Below are 6608 nucleotides of genomic sequence, written 5' to 3' on the forward strand. Positions count from 1 at the left end.
TTTACAAGTAGGCCTGCTCTACAAGAAATGCTAAATAGAATCCTTCAGGCTGAAATGAAAGGATACTAGACAGTAACTTGCAACCAGATGAAGAAATAAAGAACTCTGTAAAGGTAACTATTTAGTAAATGTGAAGTCTGGTATTATTTTACTTTTGGTCTGTAACTTTTTTTTTTTTTTGGTCTGTAACTTTCTATTTCCCACATGATTTAAAAGATAAATACATAAACCAAGAGTTATACATCTATGATAATGTGAAAGTAGTGTATAAAGATGTAATTTGTTACAGTAACAATATGAGTTATGTGTGAAAGGACATGGATAAAACTTAAATGCATATTTCTAAGTGAAAGAAGACAATTTGAAAAGGTTTCTGTATGATTGCAACATTCTGGAGAAGGCAAAACTATTGAGACAGCAAAAACATAGGTATCTGCCAGGTGTTAGGGAGGATGGGGAGAAAACAGGTGGATCACAGAACATTTTTATGCAGTGGAACTATTCTGTATGATAGTATAATGGTGGATGCATGTCATTATACATTTCTCAAAAGCCATAGAATATACACCACCAAGAGAGAACCCTAATGTAAAATATGGATTTGGGGTTATAGCATTGTGTCAATGTAGGTTGATCAATTGTAAGAAATGTACCACTCTGGTGGGGGATTTTGATAGTGGAAGGAGCCTGTGCTTTCGTGAGGGCAGGGGGTATTAAGAGAAATCGCTATACCTTCTGCTCACTTTTGCTGTAAACTTAATACTGCTGTAAAATACAAAATATATTTAAAACTATGCCACATAAAGACAAAACAATGTTTTATGAAGCCAAAGTAAAACTACAGAGACAAATAACTGTTACACTTTAGTGTTTTTGTGACCTTTTTTTGGTAGCAAGGAGAGAGGGATTTTATGTAGGCAAAAGGTAGAAGAGGCGGAAAATTGGTGCAGAGCAAATGAATCCTTCTCATGGAAGGAGATGTTGGTTTATACTCAATTCAGGGCAACAAAGGCAATTGCAGGTTCTCTAGTTTCAACTCTGAAAGCCAAACATATATAACCTATTGTGAGAGAAATGAAACAATCTTGTCTCTCATTGCTGTCAGCCTTCTTTCATAAAACCAACATCAAGTTGAAATCAGAAGTATACTAGGTTGGAAGATTTTGAGAATAGGACCCTTCTTCCATAGCAAGACGAAAGGCATTGTTTCTACTGAGTTTACCTTGGGAACAGCATATTCTCAATAAGCACCGCAGTGGCATGTACCTTGTCCTTGTACCCCAAAATTCAATCATTTCTGAGAGGCCACCAAGTCAGAGATAAATTCTTCTGTCAAACATCATGTCAGAGTGGTGGGATTTGAAGATATAACCTTCGTTGTTTTCCCAGTGAATTCTTTCCTAGATTCAAGTGCCTACTGGGTCATTATAACAGCAGTATGCTTAAGGAAATGTAGAAATACATAATTAAGGAAAAAGCTGACAGTTATCTTTCTCTTAGATTTACACAGCTGTTTTTTGGAGTAGCGGTGGACCTCATGCATCAATTTACAGTTGATTTCAATCAACATTGATTGCCCAGTCTGGACCATTAAGTGCATAAGCTGATTTCAGAGAAATGAAATATGATGGATGTAGAAATCAGTGCAGGGAAGCTAAAGAACAACAGGAAGAAATCAAGGGTCCTGAAGTAAATAAACCCATTTACAACTGTCTGCTAATTAGCTTTTTTCTTTCTTTTAAGTTGAGCAGTTTTGTTGAATCTGAAATGCAGTGCATCCTAAGAACTATGTAATGGTAAATAAATTCATTCTGGTAGCATTCCCCAAGTTAATGACAGATCTACATACACAGGGACGCGGGAAAAGTGGGTACTTCTGAAATGCCTCAAATACATAAAGCTGGATTTGAGGGGAGGGGGCACCTAGAGATTTGGGGGCTAATGAAATTTTTTATACTTCAGAATAATCTTTTCATTTTCCTCATAACCTGAAATCTGAATGTCCTTTTTAAAGCCAGTCAAGTTTCCTTCCTACTTATACACTTACTGTTTTCTTCAAAGAACAAGGTGCAACTTAAACCCATCATCCTTTTATTAACAATCAATAACAGCAAAAATAGAAAATGAAAGGCATTAGGAGTTTGGAACTTCTTAAGTAACTGTCCTCTGAAATTATATCCACACAAGTTATTCTGGTTACCTTGTATATTTTGCCCTATTTCCAAACAAGCTTAAAACAGCAATGGCGGGAAAAAATGAGAGTCTACAAATTATGTAAACGGCAGGAAAGAAAGGGAGAAACACTGATATTAAAAAAGGGAAACTGTTTAGATAGCAAGCCTCATATTTCCAACTGAACAAGAAACTAACTAGTATTTTAACATATACAAGAAGTAGAAGATCCATTTCTTTTTCTTCTTTTTTTTCTTCCATCAAAGAGCTTACAAACTATTTAATGGTTTACAAGAAGCCATTTCAGTACTTTTATTCCTATGTGTTACAGGCTCTATGGCCTTCTGGATATTTCCTTCACTTCATTAGAAAAGATAGTGATTCTTTATTTCCATGCTAATATTGTGTTTTTAATACTTTGTTTATATTCTTCAGATCAATGAATGTTCTTAGCCTTTGATTCCTTATTTATGTAATATAGAGCATATGTATTTAACTAAAGCCATAATTTTAATATTTATGTTGCATAATTATAACACAGTTTTAGTTTAATGAACCATAAAATCTTGAACAGCAAAAGGTATACGCATATTTTTGCAAAATATATTTGTGACTCTTCATTGAACATTCAAAATATGGATTCAAAAACTGCAGTGGGATTGCAGCTCTACTGAAATAAACTCAGATATATGCAGAAAAAGAACATTTTCTTTTCTCCAGAATTGAGCTGATCTCTTTTATAAGCCATCACAGTGCTCTGTAGTGGAGAAATATGTCCTTGCTGTTTTAAATAATCTTTTTATTTGAAATATTCTTCTTTCCATGTAAACAATTCTTTTGGATAACTGGTTATGTAGTCAATTTCTCAAGTTCTATCCTTTCCATTTCTCCAAAATGGCAGATAGGTATATGACGTGAATCACGTGACTAGTGATTGGTACTGACCATTGCCTGGGAACTTAAGTGGAGGGGATGCCAGTCTAAGCACCTACACCTGGCCTCTCCACATTGACATGACTTCCTTAAAACTTCATGGCTGAGTAAAAAGTTTATTCCAAGAGGGAGAGGATAAGGCAGAAGTGGCTTTGTCTTTTTGAAGGCAGCTTTGAAATTCACAAATCATCATTTCCATGACATTGACTAATTAGAAGCAAGTCATTAAGACCAGGTCATATTCAAAAGGAGGGAAATTAGAATCCACCTTTTGATGGGAAGAAGTGCCAATGAGTTTGCAGACATGTTTTTTAATTACCATAATCTGCGAACTACTTATATATTCTTCTCACATGTAAAATACACTTCCCTCTCCCATGACCCTAAGAAAGTCTCATATACTATGGAATCATGTTCAGCTTAAAGTTCACCATTTCATTATCTAAATTAGGTCCAGATGTGGAGGAGTCTTTTTCAGGTACAGTTCCTCCACTATAGCCATTCCCGGACAATTCCCCTGTACCTGAAGACCTGTGAGCTATAAAGACAAACTATCTATTCATCCTCCACTCAACACACATAACACATCATGTTGATATTGGCCTAGGATGACATCTCACTCAAAAAGGGAAGGAAGTGAGGCACACAAAAATCACACGTATTAGCAAACTGAAATCCAGCGAAGACCATGCTGCCAACTTCTTGATTAGTGGATTAATCCTACGGCCTGGGCATGATTCTGGATGGCTCTGGGATCCACCTTTAAGGTTGTTGATTCTACTATCTGAATTCGCATTTCTTTTCCATTAAGTGGTTGGTATTTGCAGCTGGACAGTTTTCTCAGCATGTTCCTTTGCCCATACTAGTTTAAAGGTCTAATAGACTCTATTTTGTTCTGCCTCTGTCCCTCTTAGTCCAAGCTGGCAATATTTCTGCAAATATATTCTCTTAAGGTTTTTGCAGGTTTTCCATGAGTATTAATAGTATTTGTTCCACTAGACAAAAGCCACACTCACAAATCTCATCAAGATAAGTCCATCTCTACTGTTAAAATATAAACTGAGGCACATTAAAATGTTGAAGAGTTTATTTGACCAAACAGGAATTTGAATTGGGAAGCACCAAAGGGAAAGTGGTTAGGAGCGCTCCACTGACAGGAGTTAGGGGAAAGATTTTTATAGAAAAGATGTAGAACAAAGCAAGGAAGTTATTTGATTGATTACAGCTTAAGCAGTTGCCTTATTTGAGAAAACCTGTGATTGGTTGTTCTTAATTTTCACTTTCTTGGATTTGAGCAGATCTTCTCAGGCCTAGGTTTTGGTTTGCTTACTGGGGCTACCAAGGCATTAGAGCCACCTCAGTCTAATGGCCTCCACGTTTAATTACTTTAACACTGCTTTCCAGTAAGGTTGTGAGGAGAAAGTCCTCAGGATTTTGAGAGTTTCTATTATTTAATAACGAGGATCAGTGGGGTGTGATATTAAGATGTTTAGAGGAAGTGTTTTCTGTTTGAAGTACCAATACATATTTCTGTGGTTGTAACAAAGGGTTTTATAGTCACGGCTTTAGTCTTTGAGACTGTATTTTCCTGACAATGCCCTGAATTTGATCTCAGCTCAGAAAATATTTTTAATTTTTCAGAGTCATTTGCTAATAGTAGAGTGTGTGGATAACAAATGGCTTTATTGTCAAACCCTGAAAGTTCTGGTTCATTTATGCTAAAAAAATCTGTGTTTTGTTTTTTTTTTAAATCCTATCTCTCTTGTTTCATATTTTAAAATGAGCAACCAGAAGAAGCCAGATGGCAACTTTAACACTCTGTCTGGAATATTCTTAATTAGATCATCAAGTTCATTTTTTCTATTTTTCATGTTAACAAAGGTGACAATATCGTTCGACTTTCCACCTTCCAATAACATTTTTCTCGTATCCCTTTCGTCTCCCACCAACACCCTCCTGAAGCACCAATAAGCTTCCACTAACAGTCTCTTTAGGCTCTTCAGGCTCTCACCAACGCTCTCCTCAATGTCCTTCCAGTTTCTCCCACCACCTGGGCTTAAGCCACTCTAACCTGTTCTCGGTGTTTTACTGTAGTAACACCACTCCTGGTACCCAAATCTATTTTAGCTATGCATTGCTTTAAGACAAACCAGTGCAATATTTAGTGTTCAGAACAAAACCTTTTTTTTTTTTTGCTCACAAATATGTAATTCGGGTAGGGCTTTGAGGGTACAACTTATTTTTGTCTCACTTGGCATTAGGTGGAGATTATTGGATGCTAGAAGCTGGATGCTGGCATGATCTGAAAGCTGATTCAATCACATATCTCCTGGTTGATGTTGGCTGTAAGTTGTTAACTAAGATAGTGCTATTGGGTAATCTGACTTGTGCCTCACCACGTGTCTTGGTCACCTCACAATATGATGGTTGGGTTGCCAAGAAGAACATCCCAAGAGAAAGAATCAGACTCTTTCTAACCTAGCATCAAAAGTCAAGCAGTTTCTTTAATATTAAGTCTATTTATTAGCAGAGGTTCACAAAAGTTGGCCTATATATAAGTGGAAGAGAATTAGTCTCCACTATTTGATGGACAAGTACGAAGCAGTTTGCAGGCATGTTTTAAAATGAAACTCCTAATCTTGACCATAGCATACTTCTCTCTTTTATACTTCTAATCCTGGTTCATGGTATCCTAAGCAGCATAAAGCATTTAGAAAATATCTGTCCATTAAACCTCACTTTTGAAACTCTTCAAATCTCTCTTTTTTGCAATTAAATTTAAAGCTTGACCCATTCTCTCTTTTTATATTTGTTATAAAAAAATAAGCACAGCACATCCCCTCAGGAAGATTAGCAGATGGTGCTCAGAGAGACGATCATTTAAAAGAAATGGAAAGGATAAATATACATTAATATATTTTAATATATATTGCTCCTGTCAACAATCCAAGCATAATCCTCAAAAACATGACAGAGAGAAAAAAAGCAGGGATAGATGATTGAATGTCACGATCTGTGGATGGGTGTTTTCCTGGGCTCTGTAGTTTCCAGACAGTTGGGATACTAGTTTGAATCACAGAGACTGATTTTATGATCCTCTTTTAAGATACTGTAGAAATGACAGTGTGAGATAGGTAAATGGATAGATATGTAGATCTGTGAAACCCAAGAGTAAGTTCAAAAATAGGCCAATGCAATATAAGGGTGTCACTACAATTTTATTGAGGAAGGAAAGTCTTTGCAACAAATGTTGCTGGAACAATTGGATTGCCATATTGCATAAATGAACTTTGATCTCCCTCCTCAAGTCACACACATACACACAGAGACACAAACACATGAACACAATGATGGCAGGTAGAATATAGATCTACACGTAAAAGCTAAAATCATTAAGTCCTCTTAAAAATACTACGTCTTACGTGAAATAGTAAAAACATTAACCATAAAAAATTAGATTTTATTAACATTAAAAACAACTTGTCATTAAAAGACAACAATGG

The sequence above is a fragment of the Balaenoptera ricei genome, chromosome 3, assembly GCF_028023285.1.
Source record: "Balaenoptera ricei isolate mBalRic1 chromosome 3, mBalRic1.hap2, whole genome shotgun sequence".
Taxonomy (NCBI): domain Eukaryota; kingdom Metazoa; phylum Chordata; class Mammalia; order Artiodactyla; family Balaenopteridae; genus Balaenoptera; species Balaenoptera ricei.